Raw genomic sequence first — 10,644 nt, 5'->3', positions numbered from 1 at the left:
CTGGCCAGAGACAGATAGACAGAAACTGCTGCTGCTTACCCTGCCACCTCTTGAATAACAGTGGTGCCATCTCATTTATAGATGTGTGCCAATCATCCAGAACTTCCATTTGAGACGTGATTGGACATGAGTAAATCTGCATTCTTCAGTGCTTTCCATTCATTTTCAGACTATAGGTGTGGCTGCTGGAACTGCGTTTATGTCTGACCTTCATTGCCTTGAGTGGATGGTTGTGGATTACCTTGTTGAAACTCAGAGATGGTCAAGCCACCTCAGAAAGCTTTACACTGCCATAAGCCAGCATATAGGCAGTGTTGATAGATTCTAGAGTGGATATTCCCTTTGTCGAAGGACCGATTAGGTAGAATGGCTATCTGCCAATGTCCATTGTTTCTTTAGTCCTCAAATGGTCATTTATATTAGATTGAACATGTGGAGCACAGCATAGGGGATGGCAGGGGTGTCAACATAAACGGGTGAATTTGGGTAGCACTGCTATTAAAGAGGTGAAGTTGTCACATGATGAATTTCAAAGGGATCACCAGTAATGTAAATTACGTCCTTGGGACAGAGGAAGTGATCGAGAGCGCTCCAATCATGATCTTTGGAATTGTGTCAGAGTTCTGAAGAACCATACTGTTCCACGTTTCAGTTAAATGGAAATGTGTCTGTTTGGTGGTGGCTTCCTTTAAGCACCACTAGTTAGGCCATATCTAGATTTAAATCAAACAAAGAACAGCAGATGTTGGAAATCTGAAACATCTAGACTTGCTTCCTCTGAACTTGTAGTCTGATAGTGACAGATGTCAGGGCAGCCCAACATGCAAATAATCTAACACCTGTTTCAGGCTCAAATTCTGACCACCAGAAACTTCTCCAAAATGGCGGGCAACGCCCTTGCAACACAGAATGTGTTCAGTGTAGGTAAGCATTGCAGATATCATATCAGGTACTTAGATTATGACAGGTACACTGTCCATAAATGCCCAGGCCCCAATCTCATAACATAAGCACTCTATGCTTTTTATAACAAACAATAAACACACCTTTAGCTCTTAGAAGCCGTCAGCTCATCTTAAGTTTGTAAGTAATCAACCAGGGAGAATGTAATGTTTGTCATTGATAAGTATGACTGATGACATTTTGCTTTCGAACTGTTTAATTCGTTGTCACTGACAGCTCCTAAAACCTGATCAGATTCGTCAGGAGCGCCTGGTCCATTTTCACCTCAGAGTTTTAATTACTTCTACAATGTGTGGTTGTGTGCTTCATCCACTAACAAGCCCACTTAATAAAATTGGATCGGATTTTCCCCTGAAAGCCCATTAGACAGGGCAGTGTTTTCACCTGACCAATATCCCACCAAACCGTCAATATCCACTTTATCATTGTTCAGGAAAGGCGTAGTTGGAGATATTCCACAGGAGTAATTGAAAAATCCCCTGGCATTATGAAAGCATTCTTCTCATAGGTGGAATAATCCATGATGGTGGGCTCTGTGGCTTCACAGTGTGCATGCAGCGCCCATTTATAGACAGTAACATCAACACATCTTTGCAGTCTGTTTATCAGCTTGTGGTCAATTTGTTGCTGTGTTGTAACTAGAGTGCGAGTCCCCAGTGGATATGTTAGCACAGTCAACATTCACAGGGAAATGTGAGGAGTGACATTAATGCTCAACAAGCATGTAAGAGAGCATACAACTCAACAGAAACTGTCACTCAGGTCCACTCAGCAATGTGAAATTTGTTCCCCACCAATGCCTGAAAATCACAGTTTTTAAAGAAAATGATTGCAATGATTTTTCTTTCCTTGCAGGAAATTAAGCCCGTTTTAAAAGGGTAAAATTACTGTGAACAAAGACTTAAAATAGCAGACTGTTGCATTTCAACAGAACATCTGTTTATGTTAGAACTGAGCTGTCATAGCATCTCTGATATTTATTTGACATCTCCAAATACTATTATAGCCAAGGAAGACTTTTGAAATGTAGTCACTACAACACTGTAGTAAAACAACAGTTGGTTGTGTGCGGAGAAGCTGTCTTGAATAGTAATAGGATAATGCCAATAGGATAATCTACTTAGCAATGTTTATTCAGAGATAAATATTGGCCAGTTTTCTGGGCGGAGAGTGGGAGGGAAACTGTCCAACTATTCTTTGAAATAATGTCTTTATGTCCACCTAAAGAGAGGGCATCTATTAAACATGTCATGTGAAAGATGTATGTAAAATGCAAGTGTGTAACTCCCTCTATTGAGAATGAATATTGCAATTAATGTTTTTGAAGTTTTACTGAAGAAAAATATTCCAAGTAGACACCTGTTCAGATGAGTTCAGTTCAGTTTTTGAAACCAGTATGTGACCCCATGGCTCATTGTATATGCACCTGAACACTGGTGACAGCTTTCAAAACTTATTTTAATTAACCTGTTCAAACCTATTATGACACAGCTCTAGGGCAGGTGGGTCTTGAACCTGAACCTTCTGGCCCTAAGGAAGAGACCTCTCTGCTAACAGTTTTCATGTTCACAATGTGTTGTCAGGTCAGTTGGACTTTTTAAACCAACAATACAAACATTTAAAGGCAGACTATTTGCACGCGTGACGAAGTTTTGAACTTTTAATAGTCTCATTGTCTGCTCGCATCATTGAAAGCCTTAAAGATGTATTCTTAAACAAAAAACACATTTTCTTTTTAGTAACAAGCTGGAATGTGCTGTCAATTCTTCACTATTTGCAAGTTTGTCTTTCTTCTGCCCATTAACAAATTTATAGGGATCGGAATTGGATTTTGATAGGGAAAGGGGATTTGAGGTTTGGGAGAAAAAAAAACTAGGACGGTGAGCATAAGAGGAGGGCAGAAAGATTTGCCATGAAGAATGTTAGAGAAGATAGAATGAGGGCATGACAGTTACTGGGGTTGGAAAGCTAGGGGAGAGGTTTAGAGAAGGTCAGTTGGGATGAGCTAGAGGAGTGATTTTAGTTAACTTGCCCAGACACATGTCAGGGGCAGATGGGACTTGAACTAGTGTTTCCTGGGTCAGAAGTAGGATCATTACCACTACACTGCAAGAGCCCCACACCCCAAATCAAGGAAGAATGAGATTGTCAACAATTGAATACTTTATTGAGAGTTTTTGCCCAACTTTGTACTGTAGAGTCCTTGCCGTCATGTATGAAACTGTAGACCAATGAACTTTACCGCAGTTAGTGGAGGAGAAAAGGATTTAGGCAGGTTGAGAAAAATCAAAACTGAAGCAAAGTGCAAAATCAAACAAAAATGCCCTTGCTTTTCAACCAAGTGTGAAAACAGCTCTCTTAAAGGTGTTGCAGTTTGCCTCTGCCTCCTCAAATATTTCTAAAGATTCTCACCACACTTAAGTAGCCTGTTATTGTTGTTTTTAGTTGCTTATTTTAAAGTAAGTAACCCATTTAACCAATGGCTGCTCATTCCAGATTCTAACTCATAAAGTGTGTCTGGGCATTTCTGATCACTGTCTTCTATTGGCCCCTAAAAAAAACTCCGCCAAATACATGCTGTAAATGAAGCCAGTCTTATTCATCACTATTTTTCAGCCAACCGGACTGATTCTTGCTGCACTGTGACATGAGGAAAGCCTTTTTTTAAATGCAGTGGTTGTGATCTGGAATGCATTGTATCATAAGCTTTCAATGGGATTTAGTTAAACACCTGAAAGGATATCATTTGCAGGACTATGAAGATATGACAGTAGAGGCAGAATCAGCTCAACTGCTATTGCAGAAAACCAGCACATGTTTCAGTTATGTAACCACTCTATGGATTTGTTCTATTGTTTCTGCTTAGACAAACTCCTCTATTTTCATCAGAGAAGCAGGAATGTACATGTCAATGTTATTTCTCATTGTGCAGAAATATTTTGTACTTCAGTTATTCTAAACTGCAGCTTAGTTAAATAATGGTTGTCAGCCAATAGTCTCTCAAATGTTCAACCTCTGCAAAGCCAGGGATACAAGTCCAAGTCTTAAAGTTGCTAAAAATAACTTTCAACTTTTGTATTCTTTGCAAGTGAATTGTCTCGTGGTTCAGTTGTTAGATCTCCTACCCCACAAACAATCTCTTGAAAGTAGGACCTTTAATATAGTAAATTATCACAAAGGAATCTCTCATTTGATGCACAGCCATGTGAGATGATGTCAGGGTAGATAGCCAAACACTTTGTCAAAGAGGGAGGTTTTAAGGAACATGTTAAAGGAGGAAAGCAGTGTAGATAGTTAGAGGTTCAGAGAAGTATTTCCAGATCTTTGGTCTGTGGCAACTGAAAGTAGTGAAAGTTAAATTGTAATTTCCTTTGTACCACAAACCTGAAATAAGAATGCAGCAAGGTTATGGAGGGATTTAAATTTTTTTTAAAAGGTGAGGATTTTAAAATAAATGAAGGTGTTGCTTAACTGTGAATTTTTATTGGGCAGTGAATACAAAGATGAAATGGCAACAGGACTTTGATGAGTAAGGATACCGCGGTAGAGTTTTAGATGACCTCAAGTTGACAGAGGGTAGTATTTGAGATAGAAATGCCATACGAATAATGTGCCCCCTGACTTCCAATAATCATGTAACTGTCACCCGAAGGCACTCACTGTTGTCATCCATGTTACAGCAACTTTAAAAATACACAATGAGCTAGATTATTGTCCCATGATCTCATAACACAATGTTAAGGTCAAGCTTATATTGACTGTGGAAGAGCTGTATAGAAGCACTGCTACTAAAAGAGGAACATAATCCAGAATTGTTGGAAGCAGCTAAAAGCAATAAGAGATCACAGAAAATAAACAAAGAAGACCAGAGCTGAAAGTACAGGGCTACAAGGTTCCTATCCCAGCCCTAATGCAGGTGAACTGAAATAGAATTGTTTCAGATAGCAGGAACTGTAGATGTTGGAGAATCTGAGATAACAAGGTGTACAGCTGGATGAGCACAGCAGGCCAAGCAGCATCAGAGGTGCAAGAAGGCTGACGTTTTGGGCCTAGACCCTTCTTCAGAAAAAAATTCAGAAAATTTCTTCAAAAAAAAAAGGCGGGATGCATGCAAATAGGACATCACACAAAGATAAAAGAAAACATATCCAGAGTACAGAAAGCGTATTCTCATTGCAAGAAGCTAAATCATTTTGTGCACAAGTGCTTGGCTGGAAAGAAGCTAGGACAAATGGCTAATATGAGAGATATGAGCCAACGATTTTGACAAATCACTCTACAACGTAAAACAAATAGGTTCAGTCAGATTGATAGATGACAACAGCTGCAATGATGACGACAGAAGAAGTATGTCAAGTTCTAACATGAAGTGTCAGACAGTCATCAGTGTGTCATGCAAAATCATGACCTTCAGAGACCTCAGTATGGTGATCCACAAATGAAGCCCTCAAAACTAAAGTTGAGGCTATGTGTTGGCAGCATACTTGTGCTACATGAACAGTTTATTCTCAAGAAGCTAATGCAATGATTAGAACAAAGATCTGCAGTTCCTTGTCTTGGATGGGAAGTAAAAGCCACTCATCTGACCTCATGCAAGTTTAAAGCTTCAGCTGGTAACACTCAATGTTTCAATAGAGATTTCCAGTGTATGGCAGCAAGTAACAGTATTGACCAAGGAGTTGATCCTAGAGGAGTACAATGATATTCTTACAAATAGTCGTTTCACAATACAGAACTTGAGTACCGCTGCAAATTGACACGTTTTTCCAAGATTCTGCATGTGAGTTTGCTTGCTGAGCTGGAAGGATAGTTTTCAGACGTTTTGTCACTTTTTTTTAATTTGAAAAAATATACTTTATTCATAAGATGTACAAAAAATAAAACATATTTATACACCTACCCAGTCATGCAAGCCGCTCCGGGTTACCCAGGGGTACGTACACCAACTAAAGGAAAAAAAACAAAACAAAGAAGAAAGAAAACAAAGCAAAGAAAATACCCTGGAGTCGTCACCCCGCACAGTCCCCGCTGGCTGCCTGACAAGATGGGGAAGGAGCCATCTGGGCCCAGTTACCAGATAGGGCCCTTTTTTCTATTCTGGACAAGGGGTTTCATACCGTGGTCTTTCCCCACCGCGCCTTGGCGGCGGCTGCCCCAAGCTTTAGCGCGTCCCTCAGCACGTAGTCCTGGACCTTGGAGTGCACCAGTCTGCAACACTCGGTCGGAGTCAGTTCTTTCAGCTGGCAGACCAGCAAGTTGCGGGCAGACCAAAAAGCGTCTTTCACCGCACTGATGGTCCTCCAGGCGCAGTTGATGTTGGTCTCGGTGAGCGTCCCGGGAAACAGCCCGTAGAGTACGGAGTCCCACATCACGGAGCTGATCGGGACGAACCTCGACAAATACCACTGCATCCCCCTCCAGACCTCCTGCACATAGGCACACTCCAGAAGGAGGTGATCAACAGTCTCATCCCCCCTGCAGCCGCCTCAAGGGCAGCGTGCGATGGGGCAGAGATTCCGGGCATGCATAAAGGATCTCACTGGCAGAGCCCCTCTCACCGCCAGCCAAGCAATGTCCTTGTGCTTGTTTGAAAGTTCTGGCGATGAGGCATTCTGCCAAACGACTTTGGCAGTCTGCGTGGGGAACCACACGACGGGATCCACCCTCTCCTTTTCCCAAAGGGCCTCGAGGATACTACGTGCTGACCACTGCCTGACGGCCTTGTGGTCAAAGGTGTTTCCTTTCAAAAATTTCTCCACGAAGGACAGGTGGTACGGGACGGTCCAACTACTCGGAGCGTTCCGCGGCAACGAGGCCAGGCCCATCCTTCGCAACACCGGGGACAGGTAGAACCTCAGTAAGTAGCTTGATGCAGCCGCACACAAAGGTAGCCATCAGGGCGAGGGTGGCGTTCGGTACGCTCTTTGCCCCATTTTCCAGGTCTTTATACATGGCGTCCCTGCGGATCCGGTCCATCCTCGACCCCCAAATGAAGTGGAAGATGGCCCGGGTGACCGCAGCGACGCAGGTCCAGGGAATAGGCCAGGCCTGCGCCACATACAACAGTACCGAAAGCCCCTCGCACCTGACAACCAGGTTCTTACCCGCGATGAAGAGGGACCGGAGTGTCCACTTGCCCAGCTTCTGCTTCAGTTTGGTGATACGCTCCTCCCAAGTCTCAGTGCACGCCCCAGCTCCACCGAACCAAACACCCAGCACCTTTAGGTTATCTGTCCTGACGGTGAAGGGGATGCAAGCTGCTCTGGGTTACCCAGGGGGTACGTACACCAACTAAAGGGTCGTCCCAGTTCCCGAAGAGCATGACCTCGCTCTTACCCCTATTAACATTGGCACCCGAGGCCAGTTCAAACTGGCCGCAGATGTCCAACAGCCTACTCACCGACCGACGATCGGTGCAGAAGACGGCAACATCGTCCATGTACAGGGAGGTCTTGACCTGAAGGCCTCCGCTGCCTGGGATAGTCACGCCCTTCAGGCTCACGTCCTTCCTGATAGATGCGGCGAAGGGCTCCTCACAGCACACGAACAAGGCAGGAGAGAGCGGGCAGCCCAGCCTGACTCCAGATCTAACAGGAAAACTGTCCGATTCCCACCCATTGATCGAGACCGCGCTAACGATGTTGATGTAGAGCAGCCGGATCCAATTGCGGATGCCCTCCCCGAACCCCAATTTGGAGAGGACGTCCCTCATGTAAGCATGAGAGACCCTGTCGAAGGCCTTCTCCTGGTCCAGGCTGATGAGGCAGGTGTCCACCTTCCTGACCTGCACGTAGGTGATCGTATCCCTGATGAGCGCGAGCTCTCAGCGATCTTCCTGTCCGGCACAGCACAGGTTTGGTCAGGGTGAATCACCGACTCCAGGACAGACCTGACCCGGTTGGCTATGACCTTGGCCAGGATTTTGTAGTCCACGTTCAATAATGAAATGGGACGCCAATTCTTAATTTCTTCCCTCTCCCCCTTCCACTTGTAAATGAGGGTGATGATGCCCTTCCTCATGGACTTGCACATTTCCCCTGCCCAAAGCGCACTATCGTACATCTCCAGCAAGTCCTGGCCGACCAGGTCCCACAGAGCGGAATACAGCTCGACCGGTAAGCTGTCGCTCCCGGGAGGCTTATTCCTTTCCAAGGACTTGAGGGCTATGGTCAGCTCATCCAGGGATATCGGCTGGTCCAGCCACTCCCTCGTGCCGTCGTCTAAGACCTCCGTGATAGATGGAACGACTCGGAGACCGTGCTGTCCGTGGGCTTCGTGTCGTACAGTCTGGCATAGAAGGATCTGATGATCCTCAAAATGTCGGGCCGAGACGGCATCACCGAGCCATCGTCCTCCTTCAGCCGGCTAAGCACAGAGCTCTCTTTGTGCACCTTCTGAAAGAAGAAATGCGAGCACGTCTCGTCCTGCTCCACAGAGCGGACCCTGGACCGGAAGATTATCCTGGAGGCCTCCACAGCGAAGAGCGAGGCTTGCTGGCCCCTCACCTCACAGATGTCCTCCGTGACATTGACCCCCATCAACTGCAGAAGGAGCAGGTTCTGCACCCTTCTCTGGAGTCACGACAGCTTTCCCTGCCTCCCTCTCGCCTTCCGAACACCCTGGAGGACAAAGAACCTCTTGATGTTCTCCTTCACCATCTCCCACCAGTCGCCCGGAGACTCCAAGAGGGGTTTCACGGTTCTCCAACCGCCGTACTCCCTCTTAAACTCCTCGACGTTCTCTGGAGTCAACAGAGTCGTGTTGAGCTTCCACGTCCCCTTGCCGGCCTGCTGGTCATCCTGTAAGTGACAGTCGGCCAGCAGGAGGCAGTGGTCAGAGAAGAACACCGGCTCGACGCCGGTGGACCTGACCGAGAACGCCCGTGACACAAACAGGAAGTCTATCCTTGAGCGAATAGACCCGTCTGGTCGCGACCAGGTGTAGCCAGCAGGGGTGGAAGCCACTGCAGGATGGCCAACCGCTCACTCCGTACCGCTGGGGCGTACACGTTGAGCAGCCTCAGGGGAGCGTTCCTGTAGGTGACGACAGCCACTAGGAGGCAACCCCCCCCCCCAACCACCTCCTGAACTTGAGAGATGGTGAAGTTGCGCCCCCGCAGCAGAATAGCCAGGCCGGAGGAGCGACAGTCGTTACCCCTAAACCAGATTGAAGGCCCACAGGTCCAGGCGCCCGACCATTTCCCGTACCTGCTGAGGTGCGGTATCACGCACTCCTGCAGAAACAGGAGGTCCGCTTTGACGGTGGTCAGGTAGGCCAACGTGGACACACATCTTGCGGTGGACTTGACGCTGCGCACATTAATGCTCACAACTCGTACCCCCATTGTGGGCAGTGACCGCAGTACCCTCCCCAAGTCCACGTTCCAGCCCCTCCATCTGTCCCTTAATGCCCATTTCCTGGGTTAACTGCTGGACACTCTCCGGGCTCAGGAAACCGTCCGTGCTGCCTTCCGGGTGGCATCCCCCCGTCGGGGGTATGGAGGCAGGAGAGTCCGGCTCTGGGTCCGGCTGGGGACGTGCTGTTTCCTCCTTCCCGCCTGGAAGTTCCGGGGACCCCTCTAGGGCCCCAGCGGCACTTGACTGGGTGTCGGAGGGAGCCTCAGGACGCCTCCCGTCACCCGGAAGCTGGGTGCTGCTTTCCTTCTCCCTTGAGATCTTTAGCTTCTGCTTTGCGCGAGCCCCCTCCGAATCTTCCTCGTTAGAGGAGCTCGTATAGCCCCCCGTAGCTGCCTCTACCTGCCTGATGGTTGCGGTTCCTGGGCCCGCCAACACACCTTCCTCCTCGCTTTCCGGACCGTCGTCCACTCCCCTGGGTCGCCTGTCGCCGCCTCCATCGACTCCAGGTTGTCGGGGGTGAGCGGAGCCTGGAGGGGCGCTTTGCTGGCCTCGGGCCCATCCTGCAGGGCTGGGCCCTCCTGCACGACCTGGCCCTCCTCCACATTAGTGGGGTCCTTGGAGGGCCCTGGTGCCTTCGTCTCCTCCGGGGGGCTGGCCCCGCATTGCCCCTGCCGGCGACCTGGGCGTAGGTGGTCCCCCGCTGCAGGCATGCCCTATAGAGGTGGCCCGCTTCCCCACAAAGGTTGCAGCTTTTTTCTTGTGGGCAATCCTTTGTAAGGTGTCCCTCCTCCCTGCAGTTCCTGCAGATGGTGGCTTTGCAGTTGGCCGCCATGTGACCTGATCTACCACAGGCATGGCAGACTTTAGGTTGCCCTGCGTAGGTCAGGTAGCCCTTGCTCCTGCCGATCGCGAAGCTGGATGGTGGGTGTACAATGTTCCCGTCCGCATCCATCCTCAGCGTCACCTTGACCTGCCCCTTACCGGTCCAGATGCCAAAGGGGTCCATGATGTCAGTTAGGTCCCCTTCCACCTTCACGTACCTTCCGAGGAAGGTCAGGACATCAACTGCTGGCACGTGCGGGTTGTACATGTGTACAGTCACCATACGGCTCCTCTGCGCTGGCATCACGAACAGCGAGACAGCGGTCAATACAGAGAGGGGGCCCTCACCTCCTTTCTCCTTGAAAACCTCCAGGAAGCGCTCACAAAGCTTGGCACTCCTGAAGGTTACATCGTAAAAACCTCCTCCAGGGAAATCCTGCAGGCAGTAAATGTCCGCAGCAGCGAACCCGCAACAGTCCAACAGGACCCTCTTCACGAAGAA

At 48.0% G+C, this 10,644-nt stretch overlaps 1 protein-coding gene across 11 annotated transcripts in view; it reads left to right on the top strand.

Annotated features, from left to right (window-relative positions):
- kcnma1a (potassium large conductance calcium-activated channel, subfamily M, alpha member 1a) overlaps positions 1–10,644 on the top strand; it is an 828,270-nt gene that overhangs the window by 796,088 nt on the left and 21,538 nt on the right. The gene's annotated exons all lie outside the window — the stretch shown is intronic.

This window comes from Stegostoma tigrinum, chromosome 37, assembly GCF_030684315.1.
Source record: "Stegostoma tigrinum isolate sSteTig4 chromosome 37, sSteTig4.hap1, whole genome shotgun sequence".
Classification (NCBI taxonomy): Eukaryota; Metazoa; Chordata; class Chondrichthyes; order Orectolobiformes; family Stegostomatidae; genus Stegostoma; species Stegostoma tigrinum.
Note: the sequence above shows the minus strand (reverse complement) of the source record. Positions and strands in the feature narration are given on the sequence as shown.